Here is a 14249-nt window from a genome sequence, read left to right as displayed (position 1 = left end):
ATTGCATTTCCTACTACAATCTATTTGTAATTTAAAGCAGTGGTTCTCAACTGGTTTTGCTTCAGGACACATATTTTACATTGGACATCAAATGGCGACCCAACACAGTAAAAACCTAACCTGTATTTAATGTAGAATGGGTCACATTGTTCTTCTCAAGTATAACAATATTTCTCAACAAGTGTGTTCTCCACACTTTTAAAAGTTGATGAACATATTTATTTAGCTAATTATGCAAATTTTTATTTTAGTTGCATTTAGCATTCAGGATTTCCTTGGGTCAAAAATAATAATTACTTTCCCAACCTTTTTTGCTGTAAGTTACCCCATAGTAGCATCAGTAAGGTATCCCTTCGTCGACACAAAAGCAAAGATTTGTACCCATTTTTGGGTCACAACCCACCAGTTGAAAAACACATTAAAATTTATCTATTCTTTTGTAGTTAGATGACAACTACATTGAAACTATATTAGGGGGAAATATATGTTTTATTATATAACTATCAGATCATATGATTACATATACAAGTCATTCAAGTTCCTGGGCACTACCATCTCACAGGACATGATGTGGGAGACCCACATAGACTAAATTTTGAAAAAGGCCCAGCAGAGGTTGTTCTTCCTTTGTCAGCTGAGGATGTTCAACGTGCCACAGGTGCTGCTGATATAGTTTACTTGGCAGTCATTGAGTCTGTACTCAGTACTTCTGTACCTGTCTGGTTTGGTTCAGCTACTAAGTCAGACATCAAAAGGTTTCAAAGTATAGTTTGGACAGCTGAAAGGATTATTGGCACTCCCCACCCTGCTAGAACAGTACACATCCAGAGTGATGAAAAGGGATGGTAAAATCACTCTTGACTCCTTCACCCAGCACACTTCCTTTTCAAACTGTTGCCCTCTGGCCAGCGCTACAGAGCACTGAGCACCAGAACAGCCATCCACAGGACATTTTTTTTTCCTTAGGCCATCCACCTCATGAACAGTTAAAACTGCCCCAAATACTTTCCTTTTTTCCACACAACCATGTGCAATATTCAATCAGTCCATTCCTACTTATATCTATATTTCATTTATGATTTAATATATCCTACCACCTCTTCAATACATTACATCACTTGCACATAACTGTATATCTGTAAATAAAATAGTCGAACAACATTATTGCTCATGTATATTTCTTTTTTTTATTTATCTGTTATATCTTATTATAATTTACTTTATGTCACTATATGTGTATATGTTTGTATGTATGTATATATAGTTGCATTCTCTTTGCACTGGAAGCTTCTGTCACTATGACAAATTCCTTGTGTATAAGCATACTTGGCAATAAAGCTAATTCTGATTCTCACTCACCAAGCACTTTATTTGGAGCACTATGGTTCTAATGAAGTGCACAAATTGGTCTACTGTTGTAGCCCATTTGCCTCTAGGTTCGACATGTTGTGCATTTTTAGATACTAGTATGCTCAATACAGTTGTACAGAGGGGTTATCTGAGTTACCATAGCCTTTCTATCAGCTCGAACCAGTCTGAACATTCTTTGTTGACCTCTCTCATCAACAAGGCATTTCTATTCCACAAAACCACCAATCACTGAAGGTTTTTGGCATCATTCTGAGTAAACTCTAGAGACTGTTTGTCACAGTGGGTTTCCGTGATGTTTCCAAGGACTCTTATTTTGAAGTGGTTTTTGTCCTTTGTCTTCTGTTTCCCCCGGACTACATTTTCCATAATGCCCTGCCCAGTAGATCCAGTGTTTCCCCTCTCATCTCAGCAACTAATCATTACAGAAGAACTGACCAACATGGATCTAATGGCTGTCTGAATTCTTCTGTTCAAGCAAAGGGAGCGTCCAGTTGAGGATCACATCCATGAGTTTTTAGAACTAGCGAATATAGTGCATTATCCTGACCGCTCTCTGGTGGTTTTCTTCCGGTCTGAATGACTGTGCACTGATGCCTCCAGCTGATCCTCACTAGACACTCTGTGAGTATGTGGAGAAGGCTCTGGAACTTTGCGGTCCCCCTTTCACAGTGGATTATGGTGGGAACCCTGGGGTAAAACCTGCATCCACGGCTCCTTGCTCCAAGCTTCCCACGGCTCCTTGCTCCAAGCTTCCCATGGCTCCTTGCTCCAAGCTTCCCATGGCTCTTTGCTCCAAGCCTCCCATGACTCCTTGTTCCAAGCCTTCCACAGCTCATTCATCAAAGCCTGCCATGGACAACGAGCCCATGCCTGCCATGACCAGCGAGCCAGTGCCCGCCTCTGCCAATGAGACAATGCCTGTGCCTGCCTCGTCCATCCCAGAGCCAGCATTGCCAGCCTTGTCTGTCCCAGAGCCAGTGTTCACGCCTGTTTCAGCCCTAGTGGAATTTTCAGGGGAGGCCACCATGGCACTGCCCTTCGAGCCTCCCACAGCTAAACCTCCGGCTCTTTCTGTGGCTCTGCAGGCTTTTCATCCTCAGACTCCTCCTTCAAATGCTCCGCCTGCTCCGTCTCCAGCTCTACCATTGGGATCTCATGACCCTACTCCTGCTGCTCTGACTCTGGATCCACCTAGGGCTTCACCCCCTAAGTTTTCACCTCCTGTGGCCAAACCACTGAACCCTGTTCCCTTCCTAGAGCAGCCTCCCAAACCTCCTGTCATTGCCCTAAGGCCACTTCCCAGGCCTCCTGTCTCTGCTCTGTGGCTGCCTCCTAGGCCTCCGCATCCTGTCCCCGCTCTGTGGCTGCCTTCCAGGCCTCCTGATGCTGTCCCTGCCCTGTGGCTGCCTCCTAGGTCTCCTGATCCTAGCCCTGCTCTGTGGCTTCCTTCCAGGCCTTCGGATCCAGTCAATGCCTTGGGGCCGCCTCCAAGCCTCCCGATTCTATATCTGTCCTAAGGCCGTCCCCCAAGCCTCCCTATTCTATCCCTGACCTGGTGTTGCCCCTTAAAGCCCCTTGCTTTATGTTTTCGATAACTCTTATTTTGAAATGGTTTTTGTCCTCTGTCTTCTGTTTTCCCCAGAATACATTTCCCATAATACACTGCCCTCATCACTGCCATCTGTTCTCCATTGTTCTCACCTGTTCTACATTCTGTCATTAGCCCTTGTGTGTATAAATACCCTCTAGTTTTGTTCCCTCTTTGGCAGTTCTTGTTTGTTGCTGTATGAGTTCACGTTTGGTCAACTTCATTAAAAGCCTGAAATTCTCTCCAGCGTCTCCCATCTCATCTCAGCAAATCCCAGGTGACAAGCAGTTGGAGAAATCCTTAAACCAGCTCATCTGGCTCCAACAATCATGCCACGGTTGAAATCACTGAGATCACATTTTTCCCAATTCAGATGGTTGATGTTAATATTAACTGAAGCTCCTGACCTGTATCAGCATGATTTTATGCATTGAACTTCTGCCACAAAAATTGGCTGATTAGATAATCGCATAAATATGTAGGTGTAGAGGTGTTCCTAAAAAAGTGCTCTGTAAGTGTGCATTTACACTAAATACAACTAAAACACCATATCGCTGAATTTAAAACAACCACAAATATTGCAAACAAAAGAAGATGAAAAAGGTCTTATTGGGTCTTACTGGAATATGATTGATGACTCAAATGATTTGGAGAGTTGTTTGTTTTACACAAACAAACCAATTTGCTTAAATGAATCAGACTTCCCAAAGGTACTTGAGAAACAAAGGACATTCTAGAAGAATACTTTGATTATTGCCAGAGCTCAGTTGGGTACAATATAATACATAAGAAAAAAAGCAATGTAATGTAGTGCTTTTAACATGCTGCACCACTAGTTAATTGAAAAAGCTACACTATTTTGAAAACAGCAGAGCTACTGTCACGCCTCTAAAAAGTTTTGTTAAATTAGTAGCATCACTTTTAGTTTATTAGACCTCTAAACTGCCTTAAACCAATTAATGTAGTATAAATTCCAGTTATATATTTTTATATTTATGTTTACATCTTTATAAGCATTAAGTTCGGGAGCATCTATTGGTTCTCCAAAAGTCTGTTTACAGACAGCACATACAAAAAGCTGAAATAAAGTTTCAATGTAAAAATGGACACTACTCGAAAACAAACCTTTGTTCCCTAAAAACCTATTGGGTGAACCTCTCAGAGTGTAGGTCCTCCATGAGCACAATTTGTGCCACTATAAGCATACAGTGAACGTTTGTTATCCAGCATGTTTCAGTATAGATACATTAAGCTGGTCTCAATCACAGTCTCTCGTCCCTGAAACCTTCCCACCTCCAGCGTTTCCACTCATGTTCCCCAGCATTTGCTGCCCCATGCTGGTCTTTTCTCTGCTCCACATCACGTCTGCATCCTCTCCTCTTCCTCTCCACATGGCCTCCTGCCCCCCAGGCTGGCATCTGCCACCACTCCGCTCGCAGTCGGTGGTCTCAGACCCCACTGTGTTTCAGCGGCTGTAGGGGACTCCTCCGCCCCTGGCAGCGGCCCTGACCGCTCCAGGCGGCCGGTTAGGAGCCCCTTCTCCCCTCGCGGTTGACGGTCAGCTTCCCGTAAACGATCTCTCTCTCTTGCACCATCCTCCGCATCCCTCTCGGAGGCTTGATTAGCCTGATAAGGGACTGGGTGTGTAGGTCACCTCCGCCCTGTCACACCAATTTTCTGATTGGACAGTTCCAAAAACGTACTCAAGTCTCGTTTTAGCACAGCGAAGTCAGCAGTGCTTGGCTGCAGTTCGAATACATTCATTTTGTTTTTGATAAACCACCTGAATGTGGTTTAAGACAAATTTCACAATATTTGGGATCCTGTTTACACCTGTCTTTACTATGGTAAAGTAAGAAAGTAAGCTACAGAGAGACATTTGAAGAAAGATCTAGAGAACAGAGCGGTGGTTAGGTAAAAAGCAGATGTAAAAAGAATCTCAAATCTACACCAGGGCTGCCCTCATTAAAAAATTCCCATTGTGGGAAAAAAAAGAAATGTTTTATCTAATATGTGTGCATTACATTCTCCTTGACATCAAATTGAAGAATCAGAAATAGGGAAATTATCATTCTGTTTTAATAAATAAATGACTAAGCGCATGTATTATATATCACACTCATCTGCCGGGTTTCTTTTGAAAAGCATTTCATTGTTCATGTGATTTATTTATTATACTCAGTGGAAATTGGCACTGCTTAAAAACCAGCAAAGATTTGTCCCAATCAGCAAGACTTCTAAGGCATTTAATTCAGCATGATAATATCTGTTTCTCTCCATTTATATAGCCGCTTGTCCTATTCAGGCTGGAGCCTATCCCAGCTGTCTTGGGCCAAAGGCAGGGAAACACCCTGGACAGGAGACCTGTCCATCAAAAGGCAACTCACACACTGACATACACATAGTCTCCAGTTAACTTAACCTGCATGTCTTTTTTGAGTGTGGGGGAAACCAAAGCACCCAGTGGAAACACACACAAACACAGGGAGAGCTTGCAAACTCAACACACAAAGGTCCAGTTGAGCTGGGACTCAAACCTGGGACCTTCTTGCTGTGAGGTGACAGTGCTACCCACTGAGCCACCATGCTAATTTGATTTGTGGAGCATTCAATAGAAAGTATATTTTGTGTGCAATGATATTAAATATAGAAAAATATGAACATTTCCTCAGAATACATGTCAACACACCTATTGGATGTAAATATAGTCTAATTTTGTGGTGATGCTGTTAAAGTTAAATGCTGTATTAAAATCAAAATTAGAGTGTTGTGGCTTTTAGTCCATATCTATTAACTTTGACTCCCTTAAGACAAATGTACAGAATTTCTCTTCTGAGAAAACAGACCAAAAGTATAAATGAGCACTAAACAGATTTTTGTCCAATCAAACAATCTATAGAATGAGAATATCCCTCTCCCAATGCCACCTGCAACTGACCAGCAAGTAGCAAGCCATATTCACGGCTGTGACGTAACTAAAGCCTGTTGGCTAGTTAAAACAAAAGCGATGAGTCCTTCGATAATTCCCAGTTAAAGTTCCTCTTTTATCTGGAAATTCGTCAATGCCAATAAGAAAAATGCAAAGTTTGAGAAATTTCATGGGGTCTTTGATGGTTGTGTGCATATGTGTTTATGTATGCAAATGTATTAATATCCTCAGGTTACTGAACAATGACACAACAGTGTCACATGTTGAAGTGGCTGGAACCCTTTACTGAGTATCACTTCTGACCAGGGTTGGGAGGGTTACTTTCAAAATGTATTAAACTACAGATTACAGAATACATACTGTAAAATGTAATTTGTAACGTATTTTGTTAGATTACTCAAGGTCAGTACCGTATTCTAAATACTTTGGATTAATTCTTCAGCACTGGTAGATTTTTTTCAATTGTTTTGACTACAAACACTCCACCAATACAGTAAGACAAAATATACATGTTAAAAATACATTCTCTGAAAAACCTACATATCTTAAGCAGTGTTGTTTCAAATCTTGATCTTGTTTTAAGGATATTTAGGAAGAAAATACAAAAATTATTATCAAGAATATGATTTTTGCCCTAATATCAAAGGGCTTAATAGAAAAAAAACGAAACATGAATTTTCTTGATAAAACGTGATGGTGCTGGTAACGTGCATGTAAAATGGCTAGAAATAGCATTTTATCTCAGCGTAAAGCTGACAATATACACAAGGTTTATTTCTATTTTTCTGCTCCAAACTTACTTCAAACGTTCTTCTCTGTCTGCTCGTATGAATGTTACACATCATAAGAAAGTGTTTCACCGCTGTTCAGATGCACTTTGGATTGCATAGTTTATATGTATAAATGTTTTCTATATGAAAGGACTAAATATTAAATGAAACAAATGACATTAAAATGCAAAGTAATGTCTTCAGTAATCAAAATACTTTTTGAATGCAACTGTATTCTAATTACCAATTATTTAAATTGTAAATCATTGTAAACTGTAGTGGAATATAGTTATTTATATTTTGTATTTTAAATGCATATTCCCGTGACATGTATTCCGTTACTCCCCAACCCTGCTTCAGACTGCTGATGTCCAACATTCATGGAGAAACCAGCAGCCCATGTGTCTCTCTTTTTACTGCACAAGACAGAGAGTTTCACACAACACAAATACACAATGTCCAAAAACACAACAGAAAATCATTAAGTACATAAAGAGTGTGTTCAGGCATGTGTCAGAAGTGATCTCTCTGCGTCTTGTCCCAACAGAGAAGAGCAAGTGTTAATAGAGAGAGAGAGAGAGAGAGAGAGAGAGAGAGAGAGAGAGAGAGATTTTTGATTTTTAAAATACATTTTATTACAATTCTGTTTTTCATTCACACAAAAAGATACATGTACAGCTGAGTAAAAAAAATTAAATAAAAAAAAACCCTCACAATATGCTGTTAAAAGTCAAAATGTTACTGATTATCCTACAAAGAACACCTTTTATACACCATCTTTGCTCAAACAACATAAGATTCTTTGTTGCATTATAATAGCGAAAATCTATTTGGATTCTAGATTTCATCAACATTGAAAAAAGCAATACTACATCTGTATCAGAATCTGTCTCAATTTTTCTTTTTCTGCTTACATAAATTGCCATTTTTGCTTGACCCAAGAAAAAAATTAAACAACTGACATTCATAAGAACATTTTTTCAAATACTTAAAACCACAGATAAAAATCTCCAGAGAGAATATTTCATCAAACTGATTAAATAGATCTTGTAAAAAAATAAACAAGGGCCTTAATCTTATACAATGCATAAAAGTATGAAACACTTTTTCTCTTTGTGAACAGAAAGGACACTCCTGAGTGACTTCACGATTTATCACTGAAACAAATGCGTTGACCGCTATAACGCCATGCAAAACTCTCCATTGCAAGTCCCCTGTTTTTTTAATCAATGGTGACTTATAAAGTGCCCCCCATTTAGGTCTTGTGTTCTCACTTAAATGTAAGACATTACGCCATGGTGTGTCTACTTTACCATCAAGACTCTTTTTGTTAAACGCTTTAACACAACACTCATACACAGCTTTACTGGATGCTTTTTCTTTTCCTAACAACCTTAAAACATTGCACTTTAGAAAAAAACCTTCACACATTTCTAAATTGGGAGTTAAACACAAATTCGGAAAAGGATCATCGTCTTTTGGTTGAATCCACCCTTCTTCAAAGTCCTTTATCATTTTTAACTCTTCTTTGGTGATGGTTTCTTTCCATTCAGACAACAGCCGAGTTACCACCCGTGTTGACCTCATCTTCAGCTTTTCTTCCAGAGCTTTGGAGTCAGATAAATCATGTCCAGTTATACAAATTAGACTTCCGAAAGTGACGATACGAGATTTAATGAGTAAGTCCATCAAAGCAGGAAAACGTCCTTCGTTGGACACATCCAAACGTGATCCACCAATCAGCGGTTCTTGAAGAGTCCAGTACAAAGAGTCTGTTCTTTCACTTCTCAAAACTTTAAAAAGTGACCACACTTTGAATAAATTACAATAAAAAATCGGTAACTTAGACACAGAATACTTCTTAAGGTTCAACCAGAACAAAGACTTATCTGGACCCAGACCTTCAAAATTTCTCAAAATAATGGAAGTGACCAAGCTCCAATTCTCATCTGCAGAACTTTCAAGGAACCTTTGTACATACTTTAACCGAAAAGCTGCCACTCGACTCTGGAGATGAATCAAACCTTGTCCCCCTTCATTTTTTGACAGATACAAGACACTTTGTGGCACCCAATGTAGATTATCCCAAAAGAAATTAACTAATATAGATTGGATTTTTTTCAAAAGAAGTGCTGGGGGGTCAATACAGGCTAGCCCATGCCAAAGAGCAGAGGCGGCTAAATTATTAATAATTAAAACCTGTCCTCTATAAGACATGTGAGAAAGTAAAAACTTCCATTTATTCAAACGCCCCACAACTTTTTCTTCTATCCCCTCAAAATTCCTCTTTACAGTAACATCATCTCCCAAATACACACCTAGATATTTAAACCCACCTCTGCTCCACTGTAACCCTGCAGGGAGACTGGGGTGTCCATGCGGCCACTTCCCAACTAAGATAGCCTCACTTTTGTTCCAATTTACTTTGGCAGAGGAGACAACCATAAAATCACTTAAAATCTTTGTTATCTTAGACACATCACTTTGCTCTTTAATGAAAATGACAATGTCATCAGCATAAGCTGATAATTTAACGAATTTCCCACAGTTCGGAATGCTTACACCCTTTAATTCCTCTCTAAACTTCTGTAACAGGGGTTCAATAGTTAAGCTATATAGCATACCTGAAAGAGCACAACCTTGTCTAATACCTCTAAGAACACTAAAGGGGGCACATAAGTCACCATTCACCTTCAACAAGCTTTCAACATCACAATATAAAACTTTTAACTTATCAATGAAATTAGTGTTAAAGCCAAAAGCTTCTAAAACCTCCCATAAATAACTATGTTCAATCCTGTCGAACGCTTTCTCTTGGTCTATTGAAATCAAACCAAAATCCACATCAAAGAGCTTACTGATATCAAACATGTCTCTAATAAATGAGATGTTATCAAAAATGTGTCTTCCTGGCACACAATAAGTCTGATCAGTGTGAATGACTTCTTCCAGAACCCCACTCAATCGATTTGCTAATGTTTTGGATAGAATTTTATAATCACTGCACAACAATGACACAGGCCTCCAGTTTTTTATTTCACTCAGGTCCCCCTTCTTGGGCAGTAGAGTCAACACTGCTCTACGGCAGCTCAGTTGTAACCTTCCACTGTTTAGACTCTCATTAATGACAGCAAGCAGATCGGCACCAATCTCAGGCCAAAACGACTTATAGAAGTCTACAGACAGGCCATCTATTCCCGGTGCTCTGCCGCCTTCCATGCCTTGAAGAGCTTTCTTCAGCTCCTCCAACGTTATCTCTCTACAGAGATCGGCATTTGCCTCTTCGGTCACCTGAGGAAGATCCTCAATAAACCCATTGGGGTTTAACCTGTCCATAAGCTCACTGCTGTACAGTTGTGTATTTCTGCATGATCCGACAAGAGTGCACCCTCCTTGGAACGCAAAACATGTATACATCTTTTTTGGCCATTCTTCCATTCCAAATTAAAAAAAAATTTGGAAGATACATCCATCCACTCTATGTTCTTAAAACGAGATCTGATCAGAGCCCCTTGTGCTTTCAGGTCTAAAATGTATGCCAATTCTTTATTTTTCCTATTTAAAATTTCAATAAGCTCTTGATTCCGTTCAGTTCCAATAGATTCTTGTAGTTTCTTATATCATCTTCTAAATTTGCCATTAAAAGGTTTGTTTCTTTAGTGATGTTGTAAGCATATTGTTGACTCAATTGTTTAATTTGTGTTTTTCCAAAATCCCACCACTGCTGCAAGGATTGGAAATCAGATTTAGTGGTTCTAAAATCATTCCAAAAAAACTTAAAAATATCCCTAAACTCCATGTCCGTTAAGAGGCTGTTATTAAAATGCCACAATGCACTCTTTGGTTTTATGGATCCTAAAGATAAAAAACACTGTACTAGACTATGATCCGAAAAGCTAACTGGAATGATAAAACAATCTCTAAAAAGATTGAGTTGATGACTTAAACCATAAAATCTGTCCAATCTTGCTAAAGACAACCTATTATCATAAGAATGAACCCATGTATATTGTCTCTGTGCTTTATGAAAATTCCGCCAAATGTCTACAAGATCATGCGTTTCTATAAATTGAATTAAACTTTTTCGAGAAGCCATATGAGGCTCAACATGATTTCTATCTGAGGCAACTTCTGTACAATTAAAATCCCCTCCAATCAAGAGCAAATCTTCAGTATTACAATCACTTATTGCTTTACATAATATATTTAGAAAACCCATTCTTTCAACTTCATTAGTGGGAGCATAAACACAACAAAAACAACAGAATACATTTTCAAATTGAGCCTTTACTTTTAAAAACCTGCCTTTTACAATTTCCTCTACTTCATAAGAAAATGGAATGGAGTTTTTTGAGAATAAGATAGCAACACCTGCACTTAAAGATGAATTATGACTAAAAATGCTTAACCCATCAAATTCTCTTACCCAATCTTCTTCATTGGTAATATCACTATGAGTTTCCTGTGCAAACAAGATATCTATTTTCTTTATCCTGATTAATTCATGTAATTTAAACCTTTTCTTCCCTTCCCGTGCTCCATTTAAATTCAGGGAAGCAGAATGAAGATCTTTCATTATAGAGAAGAAAAGGATAATCAGGACACAAAAAAACTTCATTTCATAAGTGTGAATTTTAAAACTTCTCAGAATTGATTCCTAATTGAAAATTTACTTTTGTGAGAATTTTCCTCAGTCTGTATACCTCTTGATCAGAAAAAAGACCTTCACTCTTAAAAAACTTCACCTTTTCTGCAAATTGCTCCAAATCAGGAAAATACTCAGTAATACGCACATTTCTAGCATTCATTGTTACTCTCAAAAAGAGCTTCACGTCATCTACACTGTAACACTGCTCTGAAGACTCATCATTTGCTTGATCAAAAGTAAAACTACATTCTGAAATGTCAGTGTCACTTTCAGTATCAGTTTGACTATTCTCCATTTTTTTTAGTTTACTAGAGTGGCTCTGTTTCATTCTCCTTTTCTGTGGTGTTTTAAAAACACATTCATCCTCTCCCCCAGAACACTGACCTCCTTCCAGCTCCATAGCTTGATTATCTTCCAAACTCTGTGTAATTAAACCATCAGTTAACTGACGCCTTTCACCAGAGACAGAAGCATCTTCTATACCTGCCACTGACACTGCCTCTGTCCCCTTCTGTTTCAGAGCTGCAGCATCGCCTGCTGAATCTGTCCCGTTAGCATCTACAGACTGTTGTACAGTGCTCACCTCAGCTGCACCCGCTGCTGTCGCCACCTCAGTCCTGACGGTCTGTGCTAACGGCACCTCCTCATCCTCAACAACTCTTTCAACCGAAACTGATGGAATTTCTCTTTCTGATTTTTCATTCTTTTTCGGACAAACCCTCACAAGATGTCCTATTTCACCACAACTAAGGCACTTCATGCTATTAGTTGTAGCATAAACTACATAGTTAAAGTCATCATGATTGAAGTTAAAAGTTAAATCCAAATCCTCTTTGTTGTCCTTTAAAACCATAAACACAAAACGTCTGAACGACACTACGTGCTTCAGTAACGCCGATTTACAACCAATTTGAATCATCTTAATGGGGAAACCAGTCTGCCATGTCTTTCCAACAATTTAACCAGAACCTCATTTTTAATAAACGGCGGCACGTTTGATAAAATCACTTTTTTGGACGGAGTAGACAGCGGTAACACTAGAACGAAAGCGTTGTCAATAACAACTCCACTTTCAATCAATATGTTCGCTAACTCAACGGTCTTCAAAAAAACAACAACCGCGTTGTTCATCCTTGATGCCGACAGAATATTTTCATAGCCAACCACCTCTCCTACAGCCAAACTGCACTCTTCCACACTCGCGTTTAAACTTATCTTCTCAGCGTGACGCCGTGTGAGGAAATCCAACGTCCTCACACCCGAAGTCATCCTGCCAGTTACCAAGAACTGGCAGACAAACAACAAAACACTATCTTAATACTTTTAAACCAGTATACCACAAGAAAAAAAGAAAAAAAAGTTAAAGATAGAAAGAATAGACAAAAAAAGTCCACACACTCACCAGCCACGCTTCTCACTCGCTCGCCCAACAAACGCCCACGCATGCGCACAGAGAGAGAGAGAGAGAGAGAGAGAGAGAGAGAGAGAGAGAGAGAGAGAGAGAGAGAGAGAGAGAGGCCAGTGGGCAGATATCACTAGTTAAAGGTATGTCTCTTCCACATGACCTTGCCGGTGTCATTTTGGACTGATTACTGTAATAGAATCATATTAAGGATCATAACAGATATTCTCTGCTAAGTAATAAATTAATTATACTTCAGTCTATGAGCACATGCATTATAATTACTGAGCCAGTATTTGCATACACTCAGATTGCACTGTATTATGGACCATCACCTTTTCATTACCATGCTAAGAGACATACCCCCTCCCTTCACTCAATGCCCTGCAGCACTCCACAAATTCTGCTTTTGGGAAGAGTTTTCCCTCTGTCTGAGAGCTTCTACGTGAGCTGAGAATATTTACTGCCTCATTGAAATGTTGTGTTATGTTTCCTGTCTCGAATGTCTGCTTTGGTGTGTGTTGTGTCCTTTTTTTGTATGATGGGTCTGTGCTTTTTATCTTTCAGCTTGTAATTAGTATTCTTTATTCTTTAAGCCCATCGTGTCATTCAGCATGTTTCATTCTTCCCTAAAAGGGTCTCGTCAATTGGCTGCAAAGTAACACATTTTTTGTCCACTTAAGAACATGTCAAAGCAGTCTGAATGGGGTTGAATTAAGTAACTTTAAGGTATTTGTTTATGTTTATGAAATTAACTTTTTGGTATTTATTTATTGGTTGTTCTGTTTAAATTCAGTCAATTACAATGTGTTGCTTTGATTAAAGGCATGAATAAGGATATTTCATATTAAGTAGTTACTAAATTCCTTAAAATGTCAGTGTGATGGTGATAAATAGTGATAGTGATAATTTTGTTCCAATTCGCTAACAGGTAAAACTAAAATTTTCTTTACTTGAGTTATACAGTAGCTGTTATATATTTTTGTATTGTATGTTATAGTATATAGGTAGTGGTATATAAATGGTCTGCAGTTATATAGTGCTTTTTTTAACCTTAGAGCTTACCAAAGCACTTTACACTGTGTCCCAATCACCCATTCACACACATACTAATGCTGCCATGAAAGGTGCTATCCTACCATTGGGAGCAATTTGAGGTTCAGTGTCTTACCCAAGGAAACTTAAGCATGTGGAGTCGTGTGGGCCAGGAATCAAACCACCAACCCTGTAGAGTGGGTTGGTTTGGCAGCCAACCCACTCTACCACCTGAGCCACAGCTGCCCCAGCTTGATTCTGTTTGGTTGACGGACAATCTAAGGTGTGCAAATATTTTTTAAGTAAATGCACGGTTATGAAGTAGTTCCAGGTCTTGACCACATAACAGTTCCATATCACTTCGCCAAATTATTTTTGTTATTTCAAAGCCCTACATGCTACTACAACAAAATATTCAATTAAAACAAAGACATTGGTTAAAGTAAATCATTTAAGATCATCAAAAAAATTCAAATATCCTACATTTATTTAAATTTCAGTTAAAA

The 14249-nt window shown here is 38.9% G+C and overlaps 1 pseudogene; it reads left to right on the top strand.

Moving 5' to 3' along the window:
• Positions 1-14249, top strand: part of LOC127662676 (usherin-like) — a 388775-nt pseudogene that overhangs the window by 226308 nt on the left and 148218 nt on the right.

This window comes from Xyrauchen texanus, chromosome 22, assembly GCF_025860055.1.
Source record: "Xyrauchen texanus isolate HMW12.3.18 chromosome 22, RBS_HiC_50CHRs, whole genome shotgun sequence".
In the NCBI taxonomy this organism is placed as follows: Eukaryota; Metazoa; Chordata; class Actinopteri; order Cypriniformes; family Catostomidae; genus Xyrauchen; species Xyrauchen texanus.
Note: the sequence above shows the minus strand (reverse complement) of the source record. Positions and strands in the feature narration are given on the sequence as shown.